The following is a 22,780-nucleotide window of genomic DNA, read 5'->3' as shown; positions in this document are numbered from 1 at the left end:
GGGTTTCTTCCCCTGGGGACTGCCTTGCACGTTTAGTGGATACCTTGTTGTCACTGGACTGCTCCGTAGTCGCAAGGGCCACGGTGTGGTCAGTCGTTGACAGGCAGGCATCCGCTTGTACAGACCTCGATACAAACGCCTTCTCTACCACTTTTACTCGCGCTTCGAGTTCACTGTGTTCCTTCGTCGCAGCGCGCATGGTGCCCCGAAGCATGAGTAGACTTTGTTTCAGGTCCTTCGCTAGGGGGCTGCGGCCTGCCACGAACTCGATAATGGCATCGAGCTGATGAGACGCCGCTACCACTCTTGGTATCGCTTCAGACATGCGCGGTACGAATAGCTGTAACTTTGTCAATTTTTGGAATTCATCCAAACGGCTTCAACACATGTGGTCAAAATGTTAATCTTTCAAAATAATCAATAAAAAAATTTCGGTTTTTAAAAATTGAAAAAGTACTATGCCCCCTTAATTACGTAAATCCGTTATTAAAATTTTACATGTAAACCAATCTCAGCAAAAGAGAACAATAAAATTCGGTGCGATCAGAGTATCTCAGCAAATTCAAAAATTTTAATTTTTTATTAGATTGGTATAACTTTTTCGCGAGTGTCGACGTAAGAAGTGAAATATTATTTAATTATGAAGACCATTTAGACCAGCAGCCGGAAAATGACGCGAGACGAGTGAGGACGTCCTACAGTACGAATATCGGTGAGCTCAAGCTTGGAGAGCTCTCACAAGTACGAGTGGGGAAAGGACTGTGGGTATCAACGAGTGTGGACGGTCAAGGAGTACGTAACAATACATCAGAAACTAGCGAGATAGACATCCCAGGTGAATTCCAGTACCATAAGAAGTTTCGAAATTCAGTGCGCAGGAAACGCACTACAATAAACAATTCCTAGAAGCGATGAAGATATCGTAAAGGCACCAACCTGGCAAATATTAATACAAAGTAAAACGCAATTCGGAGGGCATCTATTTCCCAAGTCGTGTGAACATGTCAAATATTTATACTCTATACACATACACTATACCTATACAGTGTACATTAGAAAAACTTAAATGTGGTCAAACATAAAACTTGACATTAATACACCACGAAACTAATCACTATTTCGTCCAGCCAATAGACGAAAAGTTAACACAATTTAATATCGATAAGCATTACGATATACGAAGTACGCATAGTAAAAGGAACTACCCCGCCAACATCTTGGATGAATAACCATATTCCGAATAACCGAATAACCGAATTAAATCAAGCAACACGAGAAACGAAGGGTACCAACAGAAGAGATGGAGCCACAGCAACCACTTAGGCTGTGAACCATTACGCGAAATTTTTAACTTTTTAGTTAAAATTTGACAGTTCGATGGTTATTTCTCCTCGTGTGGTTAAAACCAGTTCAGAATGTGAACCATTTCATGTTTGACAGATTGAAAGTTGTTTTACTCAATGAAAGCATATATAAGGTGAGGATGAATTCAGTCCAGATTGGAATTGGATGAATTTTTGGTATTCATTTGCTCCTATTTGATAGATAAAATTTATCTCATTTAATTTCGGGTTGAATAAACAAATTTGTTATATGTTAAACATCCATACTTTGTGAAAACAAATTCAAGAAAAAATCAGTGAAACATATCGAAGCTCTTTCCTCACCTGTGGCATATCTCATTGGCTCTCAGAAGCGAACCATCGAACTGTCAAAAGTAACCATGCTTCCGAGCAGGGTTATTTTCTAAAATCAACGAACTGTCAAATTTTAACCAAAAAGTTAAAAATTTCGCGAAATGGTTCACAGCCTTAAGATCTCCATCGACTGACTCTGCACTCAATGTTCCCCCATTCTTCCTCACTCACGTCATAAACACATTTTTTCGAACCAATTAAGAACAAATGAAGATACAGACACGAGGATTCCACGAACATCCACCCCACCACTGGAGACGAGCTCCAGAATAATAATTAAGGCAAATTATATATATGCACAGCCAAACCAATGGTAAAAACCCGATTTAATCCACCTAGTGGTGAAAGGAACCTTTGTTATACGGTCTTACTTGCTATTTGAGGTAGAAATCGACACGTCTTCGGAACATAATTCATCTATTGGTTATCGTTGCGTAGTACGTTGATTTACATAAAATTTTTGAAAATTGAATAAGTTTACAAAATTTGAACAAAATAGGAACACTTTTAAATTTTGATAAATCCTTTGTTCATGAAATTGCCGAGTTAGGATAAGTAAGTTGTTATTAACCTGAGTAAGTGCAAATAAAAGTAAGTTGTAAGTGGAAATCTTATCCTTTAGCATATACGTTGTCTAGTAAAGGTCTAGTTTATAGGTTTTTGAACTATGCATAGTTTCCTGTAACGCCATTCTATTTGACTCACATCAATAGAGTTTTCTTGAATAATTTTCATCAACTTTTATTAACTCACGCTGTTGCATTTTATACAACACGTGTAGGTTTTTCAACGCCATATTGTTATAAAGTTACAAATCGTTGTTTAACTAACGTATATTCTTCAACAAACTTATTGTGAGCAAAATATCATAATTATTCAATGCATTAATAATTTAAATTGTTGGGAAAATGTATGCAGCAAATCTATCAGCAAATGTAAAATGTTTAAAATGTATCCGTCTGCTGGTAGTCGAGTAATGCGGAGTCAAAATTAGGGTATTTTTTATAATCAAAGTTCTACAGATCCTAAACAAGCAAACATAGAGGTATAGTATTTTCAGCAAAGTTGTGTATTTTTACTATTTGTACAATTTTGTAGTACATGAAAAAGTCATACAACAATTACAAAAAGAGCAAAAATAGAAAAACTGATTTTACAAATTCATATACAATAAATAAGATATTTCTATCTTCGCTGCAGAGATAGATGGTTACTGTCTTTAGCAAAATTTCTTGTAATAATATGTTCTATAACTTTGCAGAACACATCAATGTGTTATATTGACACTGAAGAAAAATAATTTTTTTATTTCACTTTTAGGGGGATTAATCAAAATTTAAAATCCACCAGACGATCGAGCTTTTAATTTCGAGAAACTCTTCCAAAGGTTCGATAAACCTAAAACCAAGTTTTCCCAGTCAAAACTCTAGTGCACACGTTTTCTTTGGTTTGAGGCTATTGGGCGCGCGAGTAACTGTGTTACAAAAGTTGGCGCGAGTGTTCGAGGGGTAATATCTTTTAACCGGTAAAACCAATTCTTATGAAATTTTGCATATATATTCGTAGTGTCAAAACCTTTCGTTTGATATTAAAATAATTCAAATTAGGTAAATTATCTTGGTTAAAATCATTATAAATTATTGTTAATTTTGGTGTGGTGTATACGGTTGCTCATAACTTTCAAATTAAACGTCCAATCAAAAAACCATTCAATAGTGATCTATTAGGATATATTATCTTTCAAATGAGACTAATAGCGCATAAATCGGTTTGGCCATCTCTAAGAAACAGGCGATAATTATTACCTTGTCAAAACAGGTTTTTTAAGCATAACTTTTAAACTACTTGTTTGTTTTCAATTAAAAATTCCTGAACAATTTAGCTTTAATAAGGGCTTTCATTTGATACTAAGATCGTTGAAATCGGTCATGTAGTTCCGAAGAAACCCGTGTCACGTATTTTTTACATTTTTGCTTATAACTTTTAAACGAAACATCGTATCACGAAACAACTCAATAGTGATCTACTAGACAATAACACCTTTCAAACAAAAGTAATAGCGAACCATTCGGTTCAGCCATCTCTGAGAAACAGGCGATAGAAAAAATCATTACATACATACACACACACACACACACACACAGACATTGCTCAAATCGTCGAACCCTATCGATTGGTATATGTGACTTGGCCCTCCGGGCCTCGGATCAATTTCGTGTTTTTCGATCAATTTTTAAACCTTTGTTATAGTATAACAAAGGTAAAAACATAACAAATTAAAGTAGAGTAATTACAACTGAAGAATGATAGTATAGTTCAACGATAGAGACTACAAAATATGAACAACAATATTTATCTACCTAACAGTAGTCTACAATAGAAAGTTTTTCTCATTGTCCAGTTTTGTAATCCATGTTCAAAGATAATAATGATCCAATATTTCAACACCTAAGAGGAGAGAGAGAGAGTTTAATTTTCCCATCTATCGCACCATCGCAAAATCTGTTTCCAAATAGATTCTGCGATCTCATTCAGAAGGGGCATTTTGCAGCGTCAATGCCAAGAAGCGCGCCCTTATTGCGTTCCGTAAAATATTCGGCGGACAATTATCTCAAGTTGAACACAAAAGCTTCCGCGACGGTAGTTTAATTTCATTTGTCATTTACCTTACCACTCTCAGGGGCAACCCGCTATTTGTTGTAGGTGCATAATTTTACTCACAGTTATGCCATGCTTAGGACTGGCGCGCGGCCAACAAAACATAAACATTACCGTTTGCTCTGGGTCACCTACGGCTCAGCGCACTCAACTCAGGGAGTTCGCGCGCAACGTAAAACTCTATCAATTAGCATAACCCAGGTAACCAATAAGCATTAATATAAGCAGTAAATCAATCGTTTATTAGCATCCCTGGCGTTTTATACTGCAGGTTGCTGTTTATCAGCCTTTTGACTGCATAACTGTTGTAAATTGGCATCCACAATTCTATTTAAATTCTTCTTGTCGGTAACTAGCTGCAAATAAGCATTGTCAGCACTATAAGAGGGCTAGCAGTAAAGTAGCCGCAAATTTTGCCAAAATAACATTTAAGTAGCATTTAAGGCAACTTAAATGCTTATCGGCTTGCATTTAAATTGCATTGGAAATGCTTATTGGTTACCTGGGAAGTTAGCTCTACTTTCTCTTTTCTCTACAGCTGGTAGGAATTCTCTAAGTAGGAAATTCTAGTACTTCTTACTAAGAACATTTAACGGGTGACATAAATTCCGGCGGCAACACCGCGGGCAGGGAATTAAGTTAGATTCGTGTTGAAAAATGTAGGGAGTTAAAAAAATAACTGATTCACGTTAAGAGTTCGGTTTAACCTTTACGTCCCCGACATCAAAAATGAAGGTACTCTCAGTTACACTTTAGGCTCTATCTCATCTGATTTTTAATCGATTTTTATGCAACTAGTCTTAAAAAACCACATTAGATTGGCTTTTAATGAAAAAATATGCTGGTAAATTCTGGTTTCATTTTCCCGGAGTTATTCCAGATCGCGGTGGGATTTTTTTCGACGTCATAAGTAGCAGATGAAATAAAACTGGAAATCTTTTTTTGAAACGATGGTTCTACAATTGATGAAGGGACGGTAGGGGAAAGAATTGAAAATTTTTTGGTGAAGGAGGGGAAGAGCGGAAAGGAAGGGGCAGGGGGTTTTTTTGTAGCTATGCTTGACAAGTAGTCATTTTGACTCCTACCTTTTGTCCAATGCTGGAAGGTGCATGAGTCGAACCAAGCTGTAATCTGAGATTACAACCGGATTCGAACCCACAACACCCGCCAGGGCATGTGGTTCGCTGGTACTTGTACCTTTGAACCATAGAGGCGCTGGACAAAAGGAGACCGCAAAATCCACTTCTCAAGAATAGCGACGCGTTAGGTTGGGTTACAGACACATATTGTGCCGCTTCCTGCATCAATTGCAGATTACCATCGAGCGAGAAGTTTTAATCTAACTACTATTTACTTTCAGGACGACGACACTATGCCGAATCCGGTTGTAATCTCAGATTACAGCTTGGTTCGACTCATGCACCTTCCAGCATTGGACAAAAGGTAGGAGTCAAAATGACTACTTGTCAAGCATAGCTACAAACCCCTCCCCCTGCCCCTTCCTTTCCGCTCTTCCCCTCCTTCACCAAAAAAATTTCATTTCTTTCCCCTACCGTCCCTTCATCAATTGTAGAACCATCGTTTCAAAAAAATATATTAATATATATGTATGACCTCATTTCAAGGTCAAGACTAAAAATTTGAGATTAATCTACTAGAAATCTACTTAATTGACTGCGCAAAAGTTATCCATTTTATTTGTAGTCACTAATAATGACTTTTACACTACCCTGTAGAGCGCTGACTTATGCCCCACACTTCAGAACATCCGTTGTCGGTTCTACCGGAACTCAAAAGTGGCCATTTGGAATTCTCTTTGGAAATATGGCAAATGAAGTATCAAATGACAGGATTTTTCAACACGAGCTCTTTAGGGGACATTTGGATGTATTTTGAGCCGATCTGGGCATTCCGGAACATCCCGCGTCGGTTCTACCGGAACTCAAAAATGGTCATTTGGAGTTCTCTTTGAAAATATGGCAAATGGGGTATCAACTGACAGGATTTTTCAAGGAGAGCTCTTTAGTGGACATTTGGCTGTATTTTGAGCCGAATTTGGCATTCTGAAACATCCGGAATTGGTTCTACCGGAAGTCAAAAGTGGTCATTTGGAATTCTCTTCGGAAATATGGCAAATTGGGTATCAAATGACAGGATTTTTCAACACGAGCTTTTTAGAGGATATCTGGATGTATTTTGAGCCGATCTGGGTATTCCGGAACATCCGGCATCGGTTCTACCGGAAGTCAAAAGTGGTCATTTGAAATTCTCTTCGGAAATATGGCAAATCGGGTATCAAATGACAGGATTTTTCAACACGAGCTCTTTAGTGGACATTTGAATGTATTCTGAACCGATCTAGACATTTTCACATTACAAAATTGTTTGGTTTGAAAGAGAAAGGGTTTCAAACGTTTGTTTCTACGGCATTACGCGAATTTCCGGACCGGTAGCAGCTGTAAAACTGGCAGGGATGACAAAAGGGAAAAGTTTGGGGGCGGCCATTGGCAAGGAGGAGGTTCAAAAAAGACTTAGTTTTCCTTTTCAGTGATTTGATACTCCATTTGCCATATTTTCGAAGAGAATTCCAAATGACCACTTTTGACTTCCGGTAGAACCAATTCCGGATGTTTCGGAATGCCAAGTTCGGCTCAAAATACAGCCAAATGTCCACTAAAGAGCTCTCCTTGAAAAATCCTGTCATTTGATACCCCATTTGCTATATTTTCAAAGAGAACTCCAAATGACCATTTTTGAGTTCCGGTAGAACCGACGCGGGATGTTTCGGAATGCCCAGATCGGCTCGAAATACATCCAAATGTCCACTAAAGAGCTCGCGTAGAAAAATTCTGTCTATTGACACCCCATTTGCCATATTTTCGAAGAGAATTCCAAATGGCCACTTTTAGTTTCTGGCAGAGCCGATGCCGGATGTACCGGAATGTCCAGATCGGCTCAAAATACATCCAAATGTCCACTAAAGAGCTCGTGTTGAAAAATCCTGTCATTTGATACCCCATTTTCCATATTTCCGGAGAGAATTCCAAATGACTATTTTTGCGTTCCGGTAGAACTGATGCCGGATGTGCCGGAATGTCCAGATCGGCTCAAAATACATCCAAATGTCCTCTAAAGAGCTCGTGTTGAAAAATTCTACCATTTGATACCCCATTTTCCATATTTCTGAAGAAAATTCCAAATGGCCACTTATGAGTTCCGGTAGAACCGACAACGGATGTTCCGAAGTGTGGGGCATAAGTCAGCGCTCTAAAGGGTAGCGTAAAAGTCATTATTAGTGACTACAAATAAAATGGATAACTTTTCCGCAGTCAATTAAGTAGATTTCCAGTTTTATTTCATCTGCTACTTATGACGTCAAAAAAAATCCCACCGCGATCTGGAATATCTCCGGGAAAATGAAACCAGAATTTACCACCATATTTTTTCATTAAAGGCCAATCTAATGTGGTTGTTTTAAGACTAGTTGCATAAAAATCGATTGAAAATCAGATGAGATAGAGCCAAAAGTGTAACTGAAAGTACCTTCATTTTTGATGTCGGGGACGTAAAGGTTAATCCTGCTCACTCGTTTGATGCTTTTTCCATCCAAGCTGTAGTCGAATATTAACGGATTTGAGCAGCGTGTAAACGTTATGGTAGCACATTTTTCGTTGTTGATTTGCAACTTGCATGCTAAACAGAAACGCCCAAAAGTTTGCACATCTCTTTGAAGCTTTAGGCAATCTTCCTGCTTTTTCACTGGATAAAAGAGCTTCACACCATCAGCGTAAATTAATACGAGGGCATTGTCAATTGCGGTAGGCAGTTCATTCATCAGTAGGATGAACAGAAGTGGTCCCGAATGACTGCCTTGCGGAACTCCTGATGTTACATTTTAAATTTCTGAGTTTGCACCATCTACAGTAACGTATTGCTTTCTTCCGGTTAAATATCCATGAATCCATGTTATCAAGGAGCCACCAATACCGGCACGTGCCGCGGCACGCAACACCTCTAGAATTCCAACAACGTCGAAGGCTTTCGTCATATCTGTGTACACACAATCAACTTGATACCCCATTTTTATCCATTCTATGACGCGCGTTGTGAACTCACACCAGTTTGTTACCACTGACCGGCGCTTGAAGAATCCATGCTGTTCTGATGATATCCAATTTTCAACTGCTGAATATAACTTGTTATGAACTAGCGCTTCAAACAGCCACGGGATTGCGGATAATATAGCTACTCCTCTATAATTTTCTGCTTTTATTTTGGGCCCCTTTTTATGAATTGGTTTTAGCCGTGAGATTTTCCACGAATTAGGAAAGTATCCAATCCCTAGAGAAGTATTGAAAATTCTGGTCAACGGATTAGCCAACGAATCACAGCAGGTCTTTAATAGCTTGTTTGGAATTTCATCCGGCCCAGGTGCTTTAGTTGCATCAAGTGCATACAAGCCACGCGCGATTTCCTCTTCGGAGAACGTTATAGATTCCATCGCCGGATTTTCCTGGTTGGGACAACTCTCATTACTACTCTCTTCCGGGTATATTGACCTGAAAAAGTTGGCAAAAATTTGTGCTGCGCTTTGTGGGCTCGATGAAGTTGTCCCTGCATGGCTGATCCGAATCGGTTTGCTCCTGCTCTTTCTTTTACCGTTGAAATTTCCAATTCCAAATTTCCAAAAGCTCTTCGGATCACTTTTTATATTATTTTGAACCTTTGATACGTACGCAGTATATAATCGGCGGTGTTCTTGTTGAAAAATCGCGTGTTGTCGCTTATATTCGCTTTGGTCGCAATCAAGATGGTCTCTTTTAAGTCGGTTATACGCTTTCTTTTTTGCTTTTTGCAGATGTATCAGAGCTGTATCAAACCATTCTGGATACTTACTTTTTGTCCCGCACCGTGATAATGTTATAGGAGCATGTCGACTACAAATTTCAAAGAACCGATAGTAAAACTTTAATACCATATTATCTATACGACTCTCTCCTGGGGAATCAAACGATTTTGAGATATGAGACAGGCCAATTGATCTTAAAAATTCGGTCATTAATCCTCTAGTGCCCAAATTTTTGATTTGCTTGAAAAAATTCTAAAATGCTCATTTCGTGGCCAGAATAATAGAAAAAATATTCTCTAATTACTAAGTTCAGGAATAGTTTAATTATTTAAAAAAATTCGTAACCCGCCAATTGGCGGAGTTGGGCACCTGGGCGCAAAAAAGTTGCGAAATCTAATTTTTCGATTTAATTCGGGACATCAATTTCAGAACATCTATAACAGTGCTAGTATTGATGGAACTAGTTATAATGAGCTTCAACTGAAATTTTTGTATACATAAGATATTTTTTTAAAATTAGAAAGTATGACAACACCGTACAGCTGAAGAATACTTATCTTGAATGATGGAAATCGTAGTAACAGGCATCTATAGCTTTTTTTCAGCGTGTTCTGGGAAATGTTGTACTCCATCAAATCTGATGTCACACGGTGGAAAATATATACGTTCGGTTATGGCAGCTTGACGTAGGACTACGTCTTACTGCAATGATTCAAAAGGTTTGCGACAGCCCCTGTCGAACATTTTGAACATAAAACCGAGCATTTTGAATAAAAACGTAAATTTTGAACATAAATCCAATAAATGGTATACTAAGCGATTTCTATGCTTTTTAGTTTTCATTCGAAGTAGATACTGACCAACGAGACCGTTTGCCATATCCACGGCTTCCATATAGGGTAAATGATTTTGAAATGGACCTAGTCGAATTCTGATCTTGAATGGACCTATTTTTAAATAAGAATTTTAGGATATAATCATCAAGTCTTTGTACTGTATTTAGCTTTTATGTTTATCTTTAATCATTTCTGAACGTAAATATATTAAAATTAAATTAAAATTATAGCCAAAACCACTTTATTGCCGCTTATTTAAAAGTAGCTGTTTTTCAGCGTTTTGGCAGTCACCATAGAGTATTTTCAAACTGTTACTACCCGGAACCCTTCTGGTTTGAAATAAAACAATACTCTTAAAATGATGCTAAAATATGTGTAATTTCAATTTAGGTATTTAAAAATTCAGTAAAACTAGTAAAATCTTCAAATTCCTTAAAAATGTTAACCCCCTTTTTTGATCTTGAATGGACCTAGTATTGATTTTAGAATGGACCTAGTTTTGCGCTCCGAGACATCACTGCCGGTAGCTATCATTGCCTACCACCAACGAACACGCCGTTGTATATTCCATAAAACTGCTTGTTGTCACTATAGTATCTCCGTTTATAATTAATCTATAAGCACGGGATATTGAAAGTAGGCTTGATTTATAGCCTAAATAAAAACTTAATTATATTGATAAAACTAACTATCACTCATCCTTTTTCGTAGTTGCTTCATAGTGTTTGTACATTGTAGCCTCTAGTTTTGAAACTAAAAAGTCTTCCTAATTAGTTAGCTAACATATGTCATTTTATGCTTAAAATAATATAAACTTAATTTGTACAAAATCAGTATTGTACAAAAATTTTAACCATCATTGATTAAAAGATAAGATGGATCAAAAGATAAGAGGGATACTAACTGCCTTCTGTTAAGGGGGCATAGTACCTTTTCAATTTTTTAAAACCTAAATTTTTTTATTGATTATTTCGAAAGATTAACATTTTGACCATATGTGTTTGAAGTCGTTTGCATGAATTCCAAATATTGACAAAGTTACAGCTATTTGTACCGCGCATGTCTGGAGCGATTAAACAACGAGTAAAAACTTCAGCGTTGTTTTTATCGAAACCAGGTTTTGAAAGTCGGTACCATAAATATCTCAAGAACGGCTCAAGCAATTCTTATGATTCTTTTTTTGATTGAAAGCCAACAAAATTATCTAGTGTTTGACCCATCTTTTCTTGATCTTGAAAAATTTTTGAATTTTTTAGAAATGTTTAAAGTCAATTTTTTCGCTAAAAACCATACTTTTATGTTTCAATGTCCGCCATTTTGTTGTGTGTTCGAATTCTAAAAAAGGATGGATCAAACACGAGATAATTTAATGTTCTTTCATCTCGTTTTGGAATTTTTCAATTCGGATAAGCCCCCCCAGCGCCAATCCATGGTACCACAATTCATGGTTTTTTTGAACGACTATCTTCAAGGAGCCGTAGGGGCAAGGGGAAGAGGTTCCCTTATGAAAACAAAATTGCAAATATTAGTATAAAATGCAATGTTTCGAATGCAAAAAACCCGATTCAATTTGCCTTTCGCGTTATCGAGAAAAAATTATTTGAAATTAGGCAAAAAATATGGTGTAAAAGGTACTATACCCCTTAAAAAAGAGCTATTTTTGCTTCATTTGCATTTAGCACAAAACCAGTTACACTTAAATTTTTCAATTGGATTTTACGTATTTGTTTTAGCACGAAGCAAAAGTGTAATCTATATAATCTATATAAGTAATCTATATAAGTAGAGCAAAATTTTCCCAATTTATTCGCCCTATGTAAAAAAATTCCCAAATTATGCTAAACGGGACAATTCTTGTATCATTAAAAGTAATGCACAGAAGAATGAAACAAGTTATTTGAGAATACAATTCTGAAGATTTATATATAGCTTTATTGTATAGGAAACTCTAATATTGGAACTTCGAATTGAGAATTCGAAGCTAATATTCCAAACTCTATTTAAAGTGGTTATCCCTGCTAGATAGTTAACTACGGGCAACATCGTAAAAATGGTTGGAATCAAAATTTTTTTCATGGACAAATAACGCCCTGTATTTTCCATATAAATACAGCAAAAAGTTTTGCTGTAAGTTTAAGTTTTGACAAAACTCAGATGAGAAATAGTTTAAACACGTTAATCAAGCATATACCAAAGCTTCAAAACACCTTTAGCGCGCTGACCGAAAACCCTAAGGACAATAAAATTCAACCGGATCCTGTAGTCACAAAATCAGACTCGTCTGAGTAAAAAGAAGCAGCCACTTCTGATGGTTAAGAACGCCAACTTCCTCACCCTCGTGAAACTTTGTGATGCCCAACCGCCCTACAAAATTACCCGGTTTGGCAATAAAATCATCTGTGTGTCAATGGAGGATTTAGAAATTAGGTAAAGGCCTGGATAATAATATGGTGCAAAAAATATAAAATTTGGATCAATATCTGGACCATTTTCGAACTGGATATGCCTAAAAAAATAATATTGTATTTGATAATTTTCTAGTTTAGTTAAAATAATTATGAGGCTCAGAATAAAGTAAAATTAGGCCATTACAAATATTTTATAAAGTTTTTGTCCTTCCGGTGTTGGGCCACTAAAGGGGGGGGGCAAAGTGAATTTTTTAATCGAGCAAAAAACATGGGTTGAAGCATTTTTATTTAAAGTTTAAGCGTGAAAACCAAATCTGTTCTTGCTTTTAATATATACGTATATACGTTATTATTTTCCATGCAAAAATGTACGAAAAAAGGCAAAACCGAGAGAATTTTTTTTGAACGATTTTCGGGAACTCCGAATTCGAATTTCCATTTCTGTTTCGTGCTAGAAGTGTTAAGTACACTCATTTTTCGAGTTTTTCAGGCTGTAGAGCCCACGGACAATTGATTTTATACTCATATCCTCCAAATTTTTTTTAGCCACACGATTTTTCAAGTCAATTTCCAAAGGGGGGGGGGGGGGGTGACAAAAACTTAAAAAATATTTTGCAAAGGCCTTATATTCCGCCGATAAGTAAGCAGGTTGACTTCACATCACCTTTTGGTCGATTGACAGATAGATTAAAAATCAGTTTAGTAAAATATTCAAAATCATGCAACCGTACTAACGTTGTACTACATCATCCGTGGTCGTATCTTATACACAACCCCTCTGATTTTTTTCTTGGGGGATGTAAAGTTTTCTTTAAGCACCTCTCCCCTCTGACTTGTGACAAAATTAATACCTCCTTGTCCACCGGAATTGAGTGACTCTGAGATCTAAAATATTCATTTTTGAAACTTCCTATTTTCTATCTGGTACAGTTCTTCATCGACTATCATTTAAAATTAAAACCTAGTATCTAAGCTTACCTTTAAACCTAGTAGAATTACCAAGTCTAATTTTTTCAAGCACCATTTACAGTATGATTTCGAATTTGACAACAAATGCGTGTCGCCTATGTTGTCAAAATCGAAACCGTGGCAAAATCTAGACCATTTTTTAACTGAAAAAATTGCATATAAATGTGTCAAAAATTGAATAATTACCACTAATTAACGAATTTTTCACGATTGCGACGGTTTTACATTCAAAATGTTCGACAGAGGCTGTCGCAAACCTTTAGATGCTTTGCAGTAAGACGTAGTCCTACGTCAGTAAAAGTCTGACCTTTCGAAATATGTAGTCACTAAATAAAAACTCGAACCCCACTGTACTTAATAAACTACGTTTAATACAAGTTATATTACATATTTTTAATGAATGGTTTAAATTTTTGAAACTAATATGCGACATAATTTTTTTATGACGTGGAAATCATTTCAACCATATCTGAACAACAGGTAATAATAAATTCCCAATATACAAATGTCACACACAGATACATACACAACGCATATCAAGTCACTGAAACATTGTTCAATTATTGGGCTGACATAAAAACAAGACCCTCGGTGACTGTGACCGATTTCAAATTTTTCAACCGACTTTCATACCTTTCTAACAGAGTATAAGAAAGGTAAAAGCTGTTCAACCTTGTGTCCTATTAATAAATAACAGTAGTATAGTTGTACTATTAAAAAAAAATTCTTTGTTATTATTTTGTTCATTTACATGGAAGAAACTATGACAATCCTAATTTAGGTCCATTTCAAAATCAAAAATAGGTCCAATTCAAGATCATGTTGGGTCCATTCAAGATCAAAAAAAGGCTTTGGCAAAAAACGATATATTTAATAAAAGTTTCATCAATTATACATTTTTAACGTACTGATAATGTAGAAAAAAGGTGGTACTTTCCAACAAATAGTAACATCACCACATATTATTTATAAATGACGAGTAAATTGAGCAGGAGTGCGAGTGGTGGTGTTAAAAAGCGCTAAATAGGTCCATTCAAGATCAATTACCCTACTTATTGTATACCCGAATCATTGGTGGTACACCGATATATTTTTTTGTGGACTGGACGAACCGAGGCACAATCGCACATGGATCTATATTGAACTATTACTATTTTTTTAGCAGCATAGACCCGGGGTGGTTCTTACCGTATCAAAAATCTTTTCCATTGTACTCGGTCCTGAGCTACTCGTCGCCAATTTGTTGAGTGTCTCGACACGCGGAAGTTGGCCTCAGCCTGGTCGAGCTATCTAGCACGGTGAGCCCCTCTGTTCCTGGTGTCGGTGGGGTTCTTGAATAGAACGGATTTCACTACACAGTCGTCTTGAATCGTTGCAATGTGGTCGGCCTACCGTAGTCTCTTATCTTTCGCCAGGTGTACGATGGGAATCTCTCCAAGTAGTGCCAACAGCTTGTGGTTCATATGAGTTTGTACTCTGCCCAAAATAGTCCGCTACACCTTTCGTTCAAATGCGTGCACGAATTTCTTTCGTAAGCAAAGTTACTGTCTCAAGTTCGTAGAGGACTACCAGTCTGAATAGCGTTTTGTACTTTGTCAGCTTTATGCGGAGATGTAGGCTCCTTAATCGAAGCGTCTTGCGGAGGGAAACTAGACTTGACTTCCAGCATCATTGATTCTCCTTACCCGTAATATTGTCGGCGGTGACCATAAATTCCAAATATATGAACTCATCAATCACTTACAGTTCATCGTTATCTATAGCCACTGTCCGTGGGAAGCGAATCTTTCCAAACAGACACAGAAACAGTTGTATTTTCAAATTTGTTAATGAATTCAGCAGAGACCACGATCTTGCCTACTGTTGTCCTTATTAGTAAGCAGCGGGCTTTTGGGGATTCTATTACTCCGAATAGTTCAGTAAAGTCGTATAATAATTATCGAAAAATATGATTTTTAACATCCGGTAAAATTTTAGAAAGGCGAACAACAATATTAGTAACTGCTCACAAGTCAGATTGGCTACACCATAGGCGACATCCATTTAGTACGTCACGCAAATTTTGACCAAAATCAACCCCCCCTCCCCCCCTTGTCACATTTCGTCACACATTCGTGACCCCCCCTGAGAAAGTACGTCACGTCACGGCAATCCCCCCCCCCTTCACAACAAAAAAATTAAATATTCATTCCAACCTTTTTATTTAAAGCTATCAAATGAATTTCAGCAAATAAAAAAAGGAAAATTTTCGAGCTTCGAGTCATCGATTCACGGATTTTGAAGATGATCTTCAATTGCTGCAATCGGATATGCTTCAGAAGTCGCTGATGTGCCGTCGATTAATGTTTAGCGCATATCTAGCCCTTTACATTCATCCACTCAAATTCGTCTGATCTAGTTGAAAGAATCAGGACTTCCAGCTGACGTCTTGCAGCAACACGCCTTGGAAGAACTTTTCTGAGGGACTTTGTCATTTTGTGTATTTCTTCAATCGTGTAATCATTCAACACTACCTTAGATGCGAAATTTAATCCGCAAGTGGCTTAAACCCTATCCTTCAGAGAGCTTTTGAGTGAGGGGCAGTATAAATTATACCGAAAAACCTTAAAAGCAGCCGTGGAACTTCGGTATGAGTTTTTGTTCATCGATTGAGTTCAGCACGAATATCAAGGGAAAACATTGCCGTGGGTCTCTGGTAGCATCCCGTAACCCTTCAGGAGTTTGTGCGACTGCTATTTGCGGTTGCAAAAATCTTTTAGGCAGGACGGTACTCAAGCAGCTCTTCAGCGGTGTACTGCGTATTCTGTAAAGCCTTAATGGAGAGTTCATACTACATAGAATAAATGAGTCCTGTTCACACATATATGTTCAAAAAAGTGTTCATTCAAAAAATTTAACTAATTGTTTTAAAATCTATCAGTACGTTAATTTTATAGAAGCCTTCAATAGTTGTATCTTCAAATGAAGGCTAAATTATAATTTCCCGAATAAATTTTCCATTTGATTTTTTTTTCATGTGACGTCACATAACTTCATACCCCCCCTCCCCCCTACGTCACAAATCGTCACGATTAGGTCAACCCCCCCTCCCCCCTATATGCGTGACGTACTTTATGGATGCCCCCATAATATGCTTTGAAACTGTAACCATTGAAAAACCATTAGAGGCTGATAGAACATAAAACTTAAATCCTGTGATTTGTTTGATAAATTGGGTTTTTTATTTTTGTTGTACACATTTGTTCACTACAATCTTTTATCGACTGGTAATTCACTCAATTTGTTCATTAACACAAACTTATTAACCGGTATAGATTAAAATTTGAGGTTAAAATGGTCTATGATTGATCCCATTTTGAATAATTGTCTTGCTCATCAAGATTTTGTCGTTAAGCAGCAAAATTCGCCGGGTTTCATTGAATCTGTTTCTTGGTTATAGGGTTATGGTTTTCAAATACCGTAAAATGCAAAAATCTTTTGTGATATAGCTATAAAACGCCATATTGCAGCTCGTCAAAAAGGCGCCCTGAAAATTAGGTGATAAGTCCTATAAATTCCCCTTCCATATTAATGCCACTGCATGTTTGTGCATTTTTCAAGGCATATAAAAGAAGCTAACAAGGCTTATAACAATAATTTTTAGCTTAAACTCGAAAACAATCAATAAATAAAACGGAAACAACACGTTGTCAAATTACCAAAAAAAAGTTGGCGTTAATGCCCAACCCCGCCAATTGGCGGGGTCAGTTCCTTGATAAAAATCGACCAGTTCCTAAACTTTTTATCGCAAATTTCCTTTTTTATCATGAAGTACAACTTATCAGCTACTCACCAATAATTTTTTTGTTCATTTATTCCAAGAAATAAGCAATTTACAACAATTTGAATTTCACTCTGCAGAGCAAAATAATTTTTTTCTCAGTTTTCTGGCATTTTTCAAGTTTCGCACGAAATATCTGTCTCAAATTAACGTAATAAAACAAACAAACCACTCGAATAGTTAGATTAGACTATAATGAGAAGGTATGGGTGGATCTCAACATAAAACGAATAAGCATAGTAGATTTACAACGATTTGGCTGAAGCCCGCCAATTGGCAGGGTTGGGAACTAGAGGGTTAAATTTTTCTCGTGTACTTCCATGCTATCCGCGTCCAAAATTTGATCCCAAGCGATTTCACTAATTTCGAAATTTACGGCTAACTCATCAATTTGATCGAATCGTATTTTTTTGGATATCTCTATTTCACCGATCACCGGGTTGTTGTTGATATCCATTGATAACAACATGGCAGAATGATGACGTTCGTTTTTAATAATTGGATCAACCGCCGTCAATTGACAGCTGTCTGTTTCACTGACGAAAACCAGATCCAAATATCTGTTGTTTTGATTCGGAAGATCACAAACTTGATATATGCCGGCTGTCAAGAGTGCGTGAATAATCGTGGACTCAGATTCCGAACTATGTTCAGGTAAGAGAAATACATTTCTATTTCAGGGTGGCAACTGGATACGAAAAACCAAATTCCCTGATTTTTCCAGGTTTTTCCCGATGTTTAATAAAATTCTAGATTTCATATTGCGATATAATTTTTGACTGAAAATGTGTTTCGATCATTGATATTTGAATTGTTTATCAATTTACGAGGTATTGAGAAAAATTTCCGCTTGGCGCTTTTCCTGCTAGCCACGCGGAAATGTTCATATGTTAATTTTTGTTCTCCGAGCCATAAGCCACGCAAAAAAGGTAGTTTAATTGAGCAAAGTTTTAATTTTGCTTTACCACTGGTGGCTGTTCTACTTTCTGACCAACACGGCTTATTTCATTTTGCATGGATTGATCGGGATTTACTCTTCCGGGTCCAAGCTAGAGCCAAAAATTCGTAACGTGGAAGGTAGGGTCGCTACACCCGTATTGCGGTTACAACTTCTAACATTCAACTGTATGACAAGCTTATGCACTGCCGTGAGTCAGTGGAATTTCTCCAACATTTTTCTCGAAAACCAAATTTCGCTGCGGTGCCACTGGCATTTACTTCGATGTTCTGCGAATTGTGTCACATGCCGCAAAATGCCCGTCCTGAAACTTCAATGTCATTCGATTCGACATTGACTAACGCCAAACGAAACGCGCAAAGTGAGTGCAAACTAAATTTGTTATATCACTTCACTTGCCTCGCAGAATAAGGCCCTTTGCAAAACACTGAGCTAATTATCGATAACTCAATCTATCGCGTGTGTGCCGTACTTCTTTATCTATTTCTAAGTGTTCTTGACTACTCAATGAATCGATCATTGGGATTGTTTGAAAAATTCCCTGATTTTGTTAAAAATTCCCTGATTATTCCAGGTAATTTCAAATTTCCTGACAATTCCAGGTTTTCCAGGTTTTTCCAGGTAGTTGCCACCCTGTATTACATTGATTCCACTGATTCCAAATTGAATTTGGCAGATTAAAATCTCCAACCACGACAAGTGAATCATCTTTCGTAACGGATTTGCTGGTTTCGATTACAAAGGAGGTAAGTCCATTATATCTTTGTACTGGCTCCGCTGGTGCTATATACGCACAGCAGAGATACAGAAACGTCCCGTCGGCACATTTCATTCTTACGCATATCGCTTCATTGTTTTCAGCTACTGCATATTCTTCTGCTCGAAAACGAGAGTGAACGGCAATCAGCACTCTGCCGCCCGACAGCTTTGAACTATTCGTTTGGTTTCTAATCACAGCGAAACACATCAAAACAGGACGGGAACAGCATACTGCTGGGAATATTTTCATCGAGGTAAGTTTCATTAAACGAAAAGACGTCATAGTCGAATTCAAGTGACGATTTAAAAATCTCTTGCATTCTCTGCCGTCCTCTAATACTATTCATATTTTGGTAATAGATATGAATTTTGTCTTTTCTTACAAGCATCTGCTGGGTACGTGATAACTCTTCATTTCTGCTATTGGGAGTGATGTAAGTTTGAAATACTATTGAACTATTATTTTGATCAGCTGTTCTCGTTTCAGGCGGGAGACAATTTAAAGGCGAACGGGAAGATCTGTGTTCGAGATTGTGTTCGGTTTGCGGAATACAGTGAGTATTCGATTGATTCCTACTTTTCATAATGTTTATGTTGGTTATGCGTATAGATTCGGATTGATCATTGTCTTGGTTGCATGCTGGCAAGCGGTGTGAGAAATCTATCTCGACCGGACTCCTCTGCAGTGTCCGTTCGAAATGGTTGTGTATCAGCATTATTTATAAACTCACGGAAATAAATGCCTTTTTGCCAGCTCGAGGGCTGTAACGCTTTTTCTTTGAAACGCATATCTATTCCCACCTTGAAAGACACAAATGTCATTTGGTTTAAGTCAGCATCCTGACGAACTAATTTTTTCACTTCGATTCACGGTCCTGCTAGGCAGCCATGTTTTTGTAGTCAACATCTAACCATTTGCGTAAATGAAACAGCATGACACCGCTATACATTCTGTTCGTTTCACTCTGCAAAGCCGGTATGCTGGCAGACGGGTAGTATTTTCAAATCTTAGCCAGATTTTTGCAAATAATACCCACGCCGGCAGTAGATGTTGGTTACTGTCAAACACATTGAGTAGGGATAGGGTTGCCAGTCCCTTGCTTCGATTCGATCTTCAGTCATGAGATTCTGCTGTACTAGTTTAGAAATTTTTTCACAGTGGCGTGTGGCGAAAATCTAGACAGAAACAGCCAGAATTTCTACTCTCGTGGTACGACTGGTATGATGGGAGCGAGATTCCTGGGGTGACATTGCGCATCTCGTTTCGAGTGATTTTGGTTCGTTTCGACCACGTTAAACAAATGGGCGTCTCGAACCAAAATCACTCGAAACGAGAATCGCAATGTCACCCCTGGTTCAGGCTCTTTGTCTCCGTAAAGTACACGCGATGGGTTTGTTTCGTCTTGGTAAGAATCAATCACAATATGAGGGCGTTTAGGTGGTCTACCATCCGGCACAGTAACCGGCTGAGAGGATAACGGTGTCATGGGAATTTTTTGCGTAATACGCGTAGTAGTAGTAGCGTTTTTTCTAATATCACTTTTCAACTCCTCAAACATTTTGCTCTGCTCAGACAATACCGTTTGGAGACCATCATTAGCATTGCTAAGAGCATCGCGGAAGCTTACATTCCCCATAAGTTTTCTGCAAGCTACACACATCCAGAAAACCGCGGAACTGGATTTTATCTCTGCCCACAGCGCAGGGCTGAGCTTAGAGCAGCCTGAAAGCGTTTCGCACTTTGTTTACAAACAAACCGTGTTCGTTTTAGAGACGGAATAATGATTATCTGTTCCAATAATATCGTGACTGGATATTGAAATTGATTTTCATGCTGATAAATATCAGCTACATAGGGAGCGAGTTGATATTCAATTTTATGAGTATCAACTGATAATTTTAAGCACTGGTGTACACTATTGAAAAACTGAAAATAATTAAGCATTGTCCAACTAGAAATCCTCCCATCTTGATTGGTCGAAGACAAGACGTCATCATGGTTTGCACGTGTTTTTTTTTTTGCAAAAAAGTGTCAGAAACTCCTCATCCCAATAGGTCGAAAATCCTTTACGGCGCCTAAACCTATTCTAATCCAGCTTTTTACGAGCCATAATGGCGGACGTGTTCGTAATATTTGAACATCATTTTTGACACTTCAGTAATACATCACATGTTTTCTTTCTGCAAGTTCCATTGGTTTTGCCGTGAACGTGCGGAAACAAAATGTGCGATGTATTGCTAGAATGTCAAAAATGTTAGCTTAGGAAGTACCTCAAAGTGCAAAACCACCCCTCTTCTTCAATCGATGTTCTCGTTTCAGCATTAAACCTAGTCCAATGTGATGACCTGACGGTAAAAAAATTTCCAAATTGATGTTCTGAAGGTGAAACCACAGAGAACAGACATCCATTCAGGAACAAATTTTTCGCGAATTCTTGGATAAAATTTCAAATTAAAATCACCTAATATGCTAGCGACACCACCACTATAGTTTCCCAACTAAATGATTTTTTTGATTTGCACACTGACAACCTTTGGCTCTTCTGGCGCTAGTATATATGGACTATACGCGTTATGCTAGCGCCAGAAGCTAGCTGTTGTGAGTTTAGTGTAGAATTTTATGCGCCTTTAGCGACACCATCACTATAGTTTCCCAACTAATTTGACATAATTTTTATCCAAGTGAGGACCTTTCGCTTGGATGTCTGTTCTCTGTGCTTTGACTGCGCCTTTGATTATTGTTTTTGCACCGGGTGACAGTTCCCGCTAATTTGTTTTTCCATAACCTACTGTAACTTTGACGAATAAACTCGTTGTTATATATTGTTCTGTATTCTCGTGCTTTTATTCCCGCAAACGTTTATCCGAATCGCAGCAACACTTTAGGTTACGGTGCCCAGTTAACGCGTCGTGTTTTTGAAAAGTGTCACGAATATGGAAGACGATAAAAATGATCGGTTCATGTTGCCTCTGTTCGACGGATCGAACTTCAATGCGTGGAAGTTTCGAATGCGTGTACTGCTGGAGGAACGGGAGCTTCTAGATTGCATCGAGAACGACGTCGATGATGTGGATGCTCTGAAGGAGGAAGAGGGTGATACAGCGGAGGTCACCAGGCAGAAAAAGGCCAGCCGTGAAAAGCGAGTGAAGCAGGATAGAAGGTGCAAATGCTTGTTGGTGTCACGGATCCACGATTCCCAGTTAGAATACGTGCAGGATCGAGCCACTCCAAAAGCGATTTGTGTTTTCGAGCGCAAGTGTATTGCCAGTCGGATGTACATAAAGCGGCAAATGTTGTCACTTCGATTCGAGTCCGGTAATCTTCAAGATCATTTTCTCAAGTTCGATCGTTTGGTACGGGAATATCGTGGAACGAGAGCGGTCATGGATGATTTAGATGTGATTTGTCATCTTCTTCTTACTCTGGGGACGGCTTATGCATCGGTTGTCACAACACTGGAGACGATGCCCGAAGAAAATCTGAACATGGATTTCGTGAAATGTCGATTATTGGATGAGGAAATCAAACAGCGCGGAAGAGGTATCGAATTGGTCCCCCCCGATGCAAATCTATCAGCTTTCGTCGGATCAAAGAAGCCTCCAAAGAAAAAGAAGGTGCTGAAGTGCTACGGTTGCCAGCAAGAAGGGCACAAAATTTCGGAGTGTCCGAAGAGTCATCAGCAGAACCGGAATACTAACCAGGGAAAACAGCGGACAAAAGCGAACCTAGCTAATGATGAAACTGTATCGTTTGTCACTTTGATCGATGGTGGTGAAATATCCGAGCGACGACGAGTATTGTGGTTCGCGGATTCTGGTTGTTCAG

The 22,780-nt window shown here is 37.9% G+C and overlaps 1 long non-coding RNA gene across 2 annotated transcripts; it reads left to right on the top strand.

Annotated features, from left to right (window-relative positions):
• Positions 1-17,701: 17,701 nt before the first annotated feature.
• On the top strand, positions 17,702-19,757 carry LOC128732593 (uncharacterized). 2 transcript variants are annotated; one of them, XR_008411817.1, is made up of 6 exons: positions 17,702-17,891; positions 18,807-18,941; positions 19,057-19,208; positions 19,341-19,388; positions 19,442-19,508; positions 19,565-19,757. It is a non-coding gene; the product is annotated as an uncharacterized LOC128732593 (long non-coding RNA). The 2 variants fall into 2 exon arrangements; XR_008411816.1 differs by having other exon boundaries at positions 18,798-18,941.
• Positions 19,758-22,780: the final 3,023 nt, after the last annotated feature.

The sequence above is a fragment of the Sabethes cyaneus genome, chromosome 1 (genome assembly GCF_943734655.1).
Source record: "Sabethes cyaneus chromosome 1, idSabCyanKW18_F2, whole genome shotgun sequence".
NCBI lineage: Eukaryota > Metazoa > Arthropoda > Insecta > Diptera > Culicidae > Sabethes > Sabethes cyaneus.
The sequence above is the reverse complement of the archived record's forward strand: the minus strand, read 5'-3'. Positions and strand labels throughout refer to the sequence as shown.